A 13,339-nucleotide genomic window follows, 5' to 3' on the forward strand; every position below is an offset into this window, starting at 1 on the left:
AATGCCCTCCACAGTCACAGCATGAAGAACAAGTCAAACTATGCATGAAAACAGCTGCAAAGCCCAAAATCAGTGTTATGTTGAGCCTGATTCTGGGTCTGTATATTTAATGCGAGTAGGCAGATGAAGCAAACTTTTCTGTGGAGGTACCTGCTTAAGGTTATCTTAGTTATGCTTAACTTTTACGTTGTCAGGGAACAGTTTACTGTTGCACAGAACTCAGGGCATTTTAACAAGAACGTAGCAGTGGCACACATTTTCTGATAATTTCTGAACTGGAAATTTTTCTGGTACTCTAAACTAAGTATAATCTGATTTAGCATTTTTATAATTAATTAAAAAAAATTAAAAGCATTCTATTATGCTCCAGCAGCAGCCAATACTTGAAATGTTTGATTGGGGAAAAAAGTCGTTCAAATGATATACTCTAACTCAAAACAGTACAATTTTTATTGGAATAGTTGTAAATATTTAAAGACAATACAGCATGAACTGACATTGTTTAAATTTAAGGGGGGGGGGGAAGCAATGAAAACTGCTAATTTCAGCACACCCAAAGAACTGTGCATCATATGCTGTGGTTACTTCTTCATCTATTTCAATAGAATTCAACTCTCTTCCTCAGAGATCATTAGGACACCTCACTTCCACTGACACTGGCCTTAGCTTCACTTGCATTGCTTGTTTATCTCCACAGCAGATTGAGGAAACTATTTGAACCATACTGTTTTTTGCTGACTTACCAGTGAGTCTGTGGACAACAGCAACTTATCACACTACATCTTCATCTTGTGACTGCTTCTCCAGGAGCAAGAGATTGTGACAAACAGAAACTTGATTTCATTTGCAGTCTGAGATAAAATAAGAATTTTAGCTTTGGTCCTGATTTGACCTGCAGAGTCTTATCAGGTGAATACATGCCTTGAATTTTAATTTTGGTTATTATATGCATTTGTGCTTTTATTCTCCCCTCTCCAAGTTTACAAATTTACTACCTCACACAACTCCTTGAGCTAATCACTTGAAAATCATTGTAACATTGTCAAGACTAATATTGTACTGGCAACAATAGCCATTCATTGTTATTAATTTGATGAAAACAAATCCTTAGAAGGGGGGGGGGATCTGGAGCTTCCCTGTAATGTAGTAGCCATGGAGGAACAGCCAGTCCTAGAAGAGTAATAATATTCTTCCACAGAATGGAAACTTGTATGGAGGGAATTGCTCAGAACTCTATGGTAAGAAACAGATCCACCCATTACAGAAACAATTTGTTTCAATTTTAAACCATTACGTGGTTGAAATTTTTAGTCTTATTGATTATTAGGTTTGAAGGTTTAGAGTTTTTAAATTTTATGGATTTTATAATTGTTATATATTTACAATTGCACCCTGCAAGCCACCTCAGTGACTCGGTTTTATGCAGAGAGGACAGCTTTTCTTCTAGCACTGAAGACTGAAGTCTGGTCTATATAAGCAGCACTACCACTACCACAAAGAATTAAGAACTCAACATCTAAGTGAGCAGCAGAGTTTGGCAACTGTTTCCCAAATGAATGAAGTTATGATGGCACACAGAGCAGCTTCTCTGCAGATGTTCCCCAGGGAATTTCAGTGTTCTTGACCTCACTTTTGCATGAAGTCTGTATTACCAACCAGTCAGGTGAAATTTTAATCACAAATATGAGGTAACCAAATGAATTAGCAGGGAAACGTCCTCGACAGAGCCATGACTGGCCAACTATTAAGGCCTTGCTTTAAAGAAAATTAGGTTTCTGGTGCTGAGCATTTATCAGTGCAAAGGTCTGTCAGTTTCCTACCAACACAGAACTGTTTCAAGTACTAGAGAAAGGACACAATTTTCTATGAACTTTGTATTACAATTTTTTCCAGAGCAGAGTGATGAAAAGCACTTGACTAAGTGGTTTTCGCACTAAAACACTGAAAATGCACACAAATATGTCATGGAAACTGCCTTATTAAAGAAGTCCTAACTTGTAAATTCTCAAATGAAGATAAAGAAATTTTGAATCAAAGCATTTCAATTCAAGAGGTCTCACAAGCCATCAAGAAACCAAGAAAGGATAAGGCACCAGGACCAGATGGACTAACTGCAATTTATTACAAAACTTTTGAAGAGAAGATAATTTTGTCCTTATAAAACGTTATGAAGGATATAAGTGAAAAAATATACTGCCATCATCCTGGCAAGAACTTCATATAACATTAATATATAAAGAGAATAATGACCCAATGTTTGCCACAATCATATAGACCCAACTTGTTGAATGTGGACTATAAAATTTTTGGCTCAATCATGGCTGGTAAGACTAAGGAAATGTATCTCCAAAGTAATTCATTTGGAGCAGACTGGTTTTGTACCAAAAAGACATACAAAAGACAGCCTTTGTTTTGTTGTTGATGCAACAGAACTTGTTAAACATTAGGGTGAAAAAGCAGCCTTTCTTAGATGCTGAAAAAGCCTCTGATAATGTGTATTGGACTTTTCTACAAAAATTACTGCAATATTTAAAGTGTGGTTCCAGACTTTTGAATTGGATACAGAACATTACACTAAACAACATGTCGACAAATGGCGTCAAAATAAAAAAGGGGACTCATCAAGGATGTCCACTCTCTCCACTTCTCTTCATTCTTGTGATGGACATTTTTGCTTCCAAGATAAGCTTATATCCCAGAATTGAAGGATTAAAATTAGAGGGAGCTGAGTTTAAACTAAAGAGTTATGCTGATGACATGGTCCTTAAAATGTTGAACCTGAACTATCTCTCCAACATGTAATGGAGCAAATTGACAAGTCTGGAGTCTTTTCAGGTTATAAAATCAACAGGAAGAAAACTGTTTTAAAATTTTCAACTATTCAAGAAGAGGATTAAGAAAATTTCAAGATGTGACGTAACGAACAACCCGGTCAAATACTTAGAAATATATCTCATGGGACAGAATGATACATTATTTAAGGACAATTACAGGACAACCTGGTCCAAAATACAAAAAGATCTTGAAAGATGGTCCAAACTACCACTATCCTGGCTAGGAAGAATTTGTGCAGGCAAGGCAGGATATAAATCAAAATAAATAAATAAATAAATTTCTGCTATAAAAATGAATGTATTACCAAAATTAAACTTTTTGGTACAGATTATTCCAATTTCAATTTCTGAAAAGACTTTGAGTGACTAGCAAAAACAAATAAATGAGTTTGTATGGAAAGATAGGAAGCCAAGAATAAGATTTAAAGTACTGCAAGATGAAAAGGAAAGAGGTGGTCTGGCAATACCAAATATCAAATTATATTACCAAGCTGACAAGCTAGTTAGGATATCGGATTGGATCAGAAGTCCCAATGAAAGACTGATAAAATTGGAATCTTCAAATCTTGATGATGGAGTACATAGTGATCTGTGGATTACAAAATCTATATCAAAAAACATAACCGAAGATAAAAGTCATATAATCAGAGATAGCTTATTTAAAATTTGGGAAATGCTACAAAAGAGAATCAGCCCTATGATTCCACCAATAATGTCACCAATAGATGCTTATCACGGTAATCATGAAAGGAGAAACAATGAGTTTTTAACTTATGGCAACAAAATAAACTCAGACGGTATAATCAAGATATGGCAAGAGATCAAAGAAGAAGGAAAGGTGATACAATGGTGGTTACACAATCTAAATACCATTTATTAGGATGAATTTACAAGTTACTGTTTCAATATGATTCTGAAGCAGAACGAGTTACACCCTGCATGATTAAATGGATACAAAATTTCAGTGAGGAAATACAGTTTCAGTGCTGGGAAAACCTATTGACTAAGGGCATTAGATCTGCTGCTAGCCAAACATTAAGAGAAAACTGGTACAAGATGTTCTACTGATGGTGCGTTACCCCAAAAAGATACTGAAAAGATGGATAAGAATTACAAAGGGTCTTGTTGGAAATGTAAAGAAGCAGATGGCACTTTTTATCATAGGTGGTGGACCTGCATCAAGATGAAAAGATACTGAGAAAATATACATGAAGAGATCCAAAATATTTTAAAAACCAAATTCTTGATGAAACCAGAGATTATGTTACTGGGAATTCTGCCAGACAATATAGAAAGAACTTCACAAGAACTACTTAAATATATGCTGCCAGCTGCCAGAGTAACATTTGCAATGGAGGACATAAGAATGTCCAACAATAGAGATCTGGAAAGAAAAACTAGCTGTGGAAAGAAAAACTAGCTGAGTATGTAACATTGGATGGACAAGATCCATTCAAATTTTAAACAACATATGATTAGAGGATCGTTGTTATGGATATGGAATGAAATCAAAGAAAAATATTATAAGAAAACCCCTAAATGGGTCTCACCACTAGAAGCATTCATAACCATCTCTCATTAACCCGGGCGATAGGGAAAACTACCAAACACTGTTAGATGAAAATAACAAATTAAAATCAGAAGAATCGCTGTTAAGATTATATCATCTAAAATTAACCTGGTAGGAAGCCATGCAGCTCAGATCTAGACATGCTAAGGGTGTGGTAGTAGGATTCCAAGAAACACGATCACAACTACATAAGATTTGGTTATCCTCGAGTGATAAACTAATTCAGAGAATATATGGTTTCTTGTTAGAGGACTACATGCAAAATGAAATGGTTAGCCAAAATATGTTAGCATGGATAAAAGACCTAGGTCACACGATAGATAGAGATAAATGGGCAAATACCTGGAAATCGTTGAAATATGTAAGAGCGATCAATTACAAAGAAAATATATACAAGGTGTACCATAGATGGTATTGGTCTCCAGATAGGATAGCAAAATGTCACCCATCAGCATCTAAACTATGCTGAAAATGTACAAAAAACATAGGGACTTTTTTCCATAAGTGGTGGCGCTGCGGGAAAGTCAAGAGGTATTAGAAAATGATTCAAAAACTTGTGGTTGATATTATGAAGCTAAATATAATCCTAACTCCGGAAATAGCTTTACTGAATATGGTACCAGAGGACTGTAAATTTAATGAAAAATATGTATTAACGTACATAATGACTACTGCAAGAATATTACTGGCTAAACACTGGAAACAAGATAGAGTCCCAACAAGACAGGAGACATTAGAAAAATTGATGGAAGTAGCAGAAATGGACAAGCTGACGTTAACTCTTCAAGGGAAAGATGAAAGTGTGTTTATTAAAAGATGGGAAAGCTTTTACAACTGGATGTATAATAGATAAGAAATTTTGACTCAAATGTATAAAAGAATAAAAATTTGTAATGTTAAAAAAATCAAAAAGATGGAATGAGGAAAATATGTTAATGTGAATTGAGGAAAACTATATATATGTACACATACACACACACACACACACACATTGGACAAACTAATTATACAAACAGAAGACCACTGAAAGAATTTCAACAGAAATGGCAAACTTACTACTAATATTGTGGGAATAGTTAAATTTCTTGATTCTTGAAATTATCTGAACATTATATTAAAGGTGATGAAGATATTGATTACAGTTTTAATCTTTTTATTTAATATTCCACTAGTATTTAAACATTTAACAAGAATAAAACTTAGATTTATATCCAGGTTTAAAGGATAGTTTAATCTTAGCACAGAAATTTATTCCACTGTTAAATATATAATCTTTTTTATTGTTAATAGATTATTGCTAATACTAGGAAAGTTCTTGTCTATTCTTTTAAAGAGAGAACCCATTCCATAACACTGTAATAATGATGTTTTATTGTCTGCTTCTATATTTCAAACATGTATTTTTACTAATACAGTTGATTTTACTTGTTATATGTAACTACCCATGATCTACCTATGATATTTCATAAATTTGATGAATTCATATTTTCCTGTACCCCCTATTCCTTCTATACCCCACTTTTTTTGGAAAAAGAAAATAATAATAATCACGAAAAGAAATTGCCCAACAATTAATTAGTAACACGAAGCATTTACTTGTAAACCAGATTCTAGTTTTTGTGCAAATATTCCACATCACATCTCATTACATACACCAGAAAAAAATGCATAATAGCTGCTCTAATCAGACTCACCAGTCACTTTAGTAAAGCGTGCAATGTCTAGCTAAAAGGTGATTTATATAACCCCAAGAAAGGAGCAATGAAAAATGGCACAATTTTATTGCAGAGTAGTAATATTATTTATTTATTTATTAGACTAGAAATTTTTTTGACAACCCTTCCCCGCTTGCACGAGGCTCAGGGCGGTTCACAACAATTTAATTCAGTACAGTTTAAAATGTTTAACTTCTTGAGCAAAAAGCTATTAAGATAGTTCTTAAAAGTGACTAGACCGTGAGATATTAAAGCATAAAGGATAGGATCACAGGTGCCACAAGTAGTACAGTTAGAAGATCTTTGCAGCACACCTGGGTGGAAGCATGAAAGCCCATGAACCTTGGTGTGTTTCATAACCAGGCCAGCCACTCCGGCACTGTACTGTAGCTTGCTTCCCAACTATTTGGAGTAGAGAAAAAAACAAAGCATATTTCCTTAAAGGCTGATCACAAATGGATAGGTTAAGCTTGTTCAATCTTTTCATACTGAGAAAGTGTAAGATAGTATAAACTAGATAGTACAAACTAGAGAGGTACTGACTTAAATTTATATTTACACAGAAGCTGTGAATTTTTAATCACTCTGTACAGATCAAAATGATCCCCAGGGAAGCTACATAAAAACCAACACTTCCAAAACATATAATATTTAGATATGAGACAGAATGGGTTTAACTAAAATTACAAGCCTAAACTACAACATGAACAACTAGCTTTACTCAACAGAGTAGATCAATATATATCACAGCTACAAACCACAGCTTACAAGAATGCCGGTGGAAAGCAAATCATTAGATCTCAAAAACGTTTACTTTGCAAAAACAAAACTGGGGGTGCAAGCAGAATACTTTCTAAAATGAAAAGGTACATTATTTTCTGTGGGAGCTTGTCTATTAAAGAAAAAAGGTTCACTGAATACAGACAAAGAACATAATTTGATTATGAGTACTGAACAACAACACTCTGCCAGAATATAATGCTCCTGTTCACAGCAAATTCTTGTTACCAGGAATATGAACAACAGAAAGAACAGAAGCATTTGAGTTTTCCCCAAGTGCGTTATGCACTGGTCCTTTTTCCAGTATAAATGAGAATCCAGAACATTCCTCCTTCTATCAACATTGAATTATTTTCTTGATGGCCAGCCATTTGGCTAGATTTCACATCTGATGTTAAGTATTAATGCTGCCAGAAATACACATGGGAAATCAAGAACTATCTGCAACTATAACAATATGTTTCTTCATATGCATAGGATTATTAGTCTTTCCATGCGAGACATAATGGTTTGGATCCTATAGAAGTTTTCCACAGAGGGAAGATATTTCTGTCCACACAATGCACCTATCTTGCCTCCTCCCTCCTGCTTCAGCCCAAATATCCCCTGAAATGCTGCTCCCAGGGAAAAGGACCCCCCCGAAGAAAAAGGCATGGAAGGTGAGTCAGGTGTGCAGCTGCAAGGGAGAAATCAGCAAAAGTTACGCTCCCTTTAATCCATGGAAATCTTCCATTGGATCCAAGTCAGTGCTTTAAATTGAACTGATTTAGTTATTGGACAACTTTGACTCTAGCCAGCCTTCACTGACAGTGGTAATTGCCATCAAGTTGCAGCCAACGTATGGAGACTCCACAGGTTTTAGATGAACAGAGTTTTGCCATTGCCTGCCTCTGCATCGCAACCCTGGACTTCCTTGGTGGTCTTCAATCTAAGTACCAACCAGGGGTAACTCTGCTTAGCTTCTGAGATTGAGCTAATCTGGCCCATTTAGACCAGGGTGCCAGTCTTCATTACAAGCACATTCATCAGCCCATGATCAGATGTTCCCTACAATGAGTGATCCATCAATGAGTGATCCTGGAAAACCCATCAGAGATAAGTAGTGACCAGTTCTAATGTAACTGCCAATAGCAAAAAGCTGCCTTAGGCAAGATTTTTTTGAAGGCAGGGGAGAAACTAAAATATTCTAAACAAATAATCTTCCTGAAGAATATATGCTCTGATATAATTTGCCAAAACTCCAATCTCTGTGGTATTAATTCTGTCTCCACATTACTGCCTCCCTCCATATATGTTTATTACCTTTTCCAGCAAACCAATGCTTCAAAGCAATGTACAAATATAACCCCATTACATACAAAACTGCATAAAACCTTCCACACTATATACAGAATTCATATAACCAAGTCAGGAACTAACTCAGCTGCTCAAACTCAAAAAGCTATGGGCTTAATCCAAACTGAAGGCCTTCCAGAACAAAAAGGATTTCCTCCAAATCTCCACGGGTTTCCACCATCATCCTATGGACACTGAAACATAAAATGGTCACGTGAAAGGAAGATCCCTTGATATGTTACGAGATTTTTCTGGAATGGATCAACTATCAGTGAGTAATAACGTGTTCAAGTTTCTGTGGGCAAGGGGCAGGGAAAGTGCAAACTCTCATTTGTCCCATGCCTACCTTGTCCATCACCTGCATCTGGCAAAAAGGAGAAAGACAGTAAAGCTCTTCAACTGGTTTTCTGAGATTAAGCTCACTTCATAAGCTTTGTATTTGCTGCCTTGATGTTCTCTTTCAGAAAAGTCAGGATATGAAGATAAAAAATAAAATGTTTCAGCAGGTTCTAAATGCATGGTAGATCTAGGAAGATATTGTTTATAAGCCAAGAGGTCTTGAATGGACCTTCACTCCCTGCAAACTTGTGCGCAATCAAGGTGTACACTAGCATGGGCACAAACAAAGCCAGAATACTATTTCTTGAAACTGAATGCTACCCCCCACCCCTCTGCTATGCAATTTAGCAGGGCAAAGAGTGGATGATGAAGGTGGGGTTGGAAAGATATTTTGAATTCCGAGAAGTGACATAAGGTACGTGTTTGTTTTTTTAAAGACACCAATCCTTGGTGATTGGGGGAAATTAATACTTCAGATTCCTAAATACCATCATCAAATATCCAGATACCTGTAAGATACAATATCTGTATTTGTTTTTTTCCAAAGCAGATATAAAGGAGTTCTCAACCCCTGATTTGAAGATCATGTAATCCTTCAGAAAGCATGAAGACAGAAACCAATGATACCACTTAAAGCCAGTGTGGTGCAGTGGCTAAGAGTGGCAGACTCTAATATGAACTGGGTTTGATTCCCTATTCCTCCACACGAACCCTGCTGGGTGACCTTGGGCCAGTTCCCTCAGAACTCTCTCAGCCCCAGCTACCTCACAAAGCACTTGTGGGGAGAAGCAAATGTAATTGTAAGGTGCTTCTAGACTCCTTAAGGTAGATAAAAGCAGGGTATAAAAACCTTCTCTCCTTCATATACAAAGACACACACCTCACAACATGGCTGGATATGGTCCAAGAACAAGATTTATCAAAAGGCTTTTTATTGCTTAGCATATAATAAGGGCTTTGGAAGTGGAAATGGGAAGATCCACTTAATAGCTCCTGATATACTAAAACAAACAGTCATGGCACATTAAAACTTGAAATCAGCATTAATTTTATGAACTAGGATCTACTTCTTCCAGTTCATAAGAAATGCACTCTAGTCTACAAAAGCTTATGCATAAAATGTAGTTGGTCTTTAAGGTGCCACAAGACTCAAATATAAATGCCTTCGGAGCCCATCTCCATGTCAGGCCAGCCAGACTGAGCTCTGAGAGTGAGCTCCAAAGGCCTATAAAGGCCTTCGGAACCCACTTCTGGGTGGGGCACATGAAAACCTTCAGAGCTCACTCTGGGAACTCAGTCGAGTCAGTCTGCCTGACTTGATTGAGCTCCAAGAGTGAGCTCTGTAGGCCAACCTGGAGGTGGGCTCCGAAGGACTTTAAATGCTTTTAAGGCTCACTTCTGGGTGGGAATGCTGCTTGAGTGAGCTTTGAAGGCATTTAAATACCTTTGGAGGCCACTTCTGGGTCATGCCGCAGCCGTGCCCCCAACTGGAAATGAGCTTTGAAGGTATTTAAATATCTTGGGAGATTACTTCTTGGTGGGGCTGTGGCCCCACAAACTTCCCAAAAAGCATGAACTGGTTCACGCAATGGGAGAGGTTTGTGGTTCGTGAAAAGCCTCAACCATGAACCTTCACTTTTCCAGTTCGTGCCCGCCTTTAAAGGGGAGAATAGAGACTCTAAGAGGTCTTCAGTTGACCTATTTGTAACAAGATTTTGCAAGCAACAAGACACATATATGCAAGCTTGACAAATCCTAGGCACCAGGTCACCATGGCATGAGGAAATTTCACTGTGGCGTCTAATATTTTTAGCAATGATTTTAGTACAGTGTCTCTCCACAAGTACAAAGCTTATCATTTCACATCAGTGCATGATGTTTCTGTCACTGTTTGTTTATACATTAACTTTACACTGTTTAATGGTGGTGCATGAATTCTTCTCCCTCTGAGGTGAGGACATCTCCATGAGTTATTCCCATCATTCCTTTAGGGAGGCAGGAAACACTTTTTTCCCCTTCCTCTTGGCGCCTTGGGAATAGCCCAGCCCCCAGTTCTATTCCTGCCCCTTAGGGAGTAGCAGTGAGGATCAGGCTCTGCCTTTCTGACTGTACTTAATTGTATTTTTCCCTTTCTGAACTATTCTTTCTCTTCCCTGTTTCTTTCTAACCTTTCCTTTAATCTCTCTCCCTCTGGCTCTGTTCTCCGGTGAGAGTCAAGAGCCTGCGAGGAACTTAGTGGAAGGAAGAAGTGAGTGCTATCAGCTGCACAGGAAATGGCAGCAGCAGAGCACTCGGACGGCTTCTCCTCGACCGAGGAAGATGCCATTGCTGCTGCAGCGGCCAACTGTGGGTCCAACCCGCCCTCTGTGCTTGATTGTGTCTCCCCAACAATCTCGCAGCACGCTCAGAAGCGCCTCTGATTGCCTGAGGACCCAGAGCCCGCCAAAATCGGGTGGGTGAAGACTGCCGGCAGCCATTTTGGATCGGCATTGGGAGGCTCCGGCGGCTACCCGCTTCCTCTGCTGGGCACTTTGGAGACGGACGGAAGCAGTAAGATCCCCAAACCAAGTCTTTCCGGGCCCGATCCGCTTCTCGGGGGGGGGGATGTCTGGCACTCCTGGGGCCCTGATCAATCCCCCTGAATTAATGAAGATGTTCCAGCAGATCATGCAAGAGGGACTTTCCATCTTCTGTTCCACCGTGGGCCTGACTGGTCAAGGTGGTACCCTAAATACCCCAGGCCAATGCCCAGCTCCCTGGACTACCAAGGCGGCGCAGAAAGCAACCCCCGGGCCCCGCAAAGAACACGGGGGGGGGAAGGCTAGGAGGAAGAAGAGGAAGCTTCTTCTGTTTCTATTGTTGAGGACAGAGGGTGAATTTCTTTCAGATGAGGAAGCTGAGGAATTGAAAATGCCTGAACAATCTAATAGATTTTTCAAGGCAGAGGAGTATAACTACTTCCTTACCAAAGCAATTAAGGCCTTACAGATCCAGGACGCTCCTGCGCCCGAGGTGCAGGGGCTGGTCAAGCCTAGACTGAAGTCACACTCCAAAGGGCTTTCTGAATTCTTTCCTCCAGAGGAACCGGCAGAACAGGGGGTCTTCCCTTTCCCATAATACTTTGAGAGACAGCTGAGGATGGCTTGGGACAGACCATCAGCAAATAGGCAGTTTCCTAGTTTCGTTAAAAAAGTTATATGCCTTGCCTTCATATGCAAATGAGCTGTTACAGTTCCACCAGTTGATTGCCCAGTGGCAGCCATTCAATCCACTGGATTAGTTTCTGAGGATGGTCACGGCTACTTCGAGACCCGATAGACAAGAAGGTGGACGCTACACTTAAGAGGATCTATGAGGCCATCACCATGATGGTGAGAGCTGCAGCCACCTCGTCCATTGTATCTAGAGCTTCGATTGTCTGGATACGCAAGCTCATCCAGATTTTACCGGAGAATAGCAGGGGTCCTCTCGAAGGGGCTTCCTGCATCCTGAAGGGCGCCTCCTTCTTTGTGGACGCCACTCTGGTCATTTTAACCTTTGCATCCAGGGCCCTGGCTTCTACTACAGTAGCTAGGCGTTTACACTGGTTGAGGGCCTGGCAGGCAGACTTTCAATCCAAACTGATGGTGTCTGCATATCCTTTCCAGGGTGATCTTCTGTTTGGGGAAGCTCTGGATAGAATTCTTGTGGAGACTCGAAACAAAAAGAAGGCCATGCCGAGGAATTTTCGTCATTCAGAGAGGAGGAATCTGCATTCCTTTTGCTCGCAACATACGCTGTCCAGATTTTGTCCAGATCAACGCAAGAACAATTGGAGTTCATCCAAACCCTCCAATAGAAGGGGCCCGTTCAACACCAAGTTCCACAAGCCTTCCTTTCCAAGGTCCGACCAAGGGGATTGGGACCTGAAACCCAAACAAGCATAACTACGTCATACTCCCAGTGGGGGCATGCCTTCTTCACTTTGCGGGTGCCTGGACAGAGTCACATGCAGATGCCTGGGTGAAGGAGGTGGTGTCCCAAGGCTACGCTATAGAGTTTCGATCCCTTCCTCTGGAAAGGTTCCTGGTCTCTCCCGTCAGCAAGTCTTCCGTCAAAAGATCTCGGGTCAACACAGTGCTCCAACATCTTCTGGACATCAGGGCCATAGAGCCGGTTCTTCCGTCAGAACAAGGTCTTGGGGTATATTCTATCCTGTTTCTAGTCCCCAAGAGGAATGGCGAATAGAGGTCCATACTGGATTTGAAATTCCTCAACAAATTCATCAGGATTCGTCATTTCAGAATGGAGACACTCAGATCTATCACGGAAACCTTGCGGCCGGGCGATTTCCTGACGTCCATAGACCTTACGGAGGCCTACCTCCATGTACCCATTCACCAGACACACAAGAGGTTTCTTCGATTTTGTGTGGGAGGACGCCATTTTCAGCACTGAACACTCCCAATTCGGGCTCTCTACAGCTCCCAGAGCATTTTCCAAGCTCCTCATCAATCCAGTAATCCACCTCAAGAAGCAGGGGATCCATATTCATCCCTATTTGGATGACCTGCTGGTGAGAGGCAAGGATTTGGCTGCCCTCCAGAATACCAAGCGCACGTTGCAGTGTCTGCAAGAGCATGGGTTTGTCATCAATTTCCCCAAGAGCTGCCTGCAACCGGCACGTCACATCAAACATCTGGGTGCCATAATAGACACGTCATGCAACACTCTCTTTCTGCCACTAGACAAGGCTACCAAGATATGAGACATGGCAGCATCGGTGA

General features: G+C 39.8%; 1 protein-coding gene across 10 annotated transcripts in view; it reads right to left on the reverse strand.

Annotated features, from left to right (window-relative positions):
* MTMR3 (myotubularin related protein 3) overlaps positions 1-13,339 on the reverse strand; it is an 83,812-nt gene that overhangs the window by 51,636 nt on the left and 18,837 nt on the right. The gene's annotated exons all lie outside the window — the stretch shown is intronic.

This window comes from Gekko japonicus, unplaced genomic scaffold, assembly GCF_001447785.1.
Source record: "Gekko japonicus isolate JY-2015 unplaced genomic scaffold, Gekko_japonicus_V1.1 scaffold135, whole genome shotgun sequence".
Lineage (NCBI taxonomy): Eukaryota > Metazoa > Chordata > Lepidosauria > Squamata > Gekkonidae > Gekko > Gekko japonicus.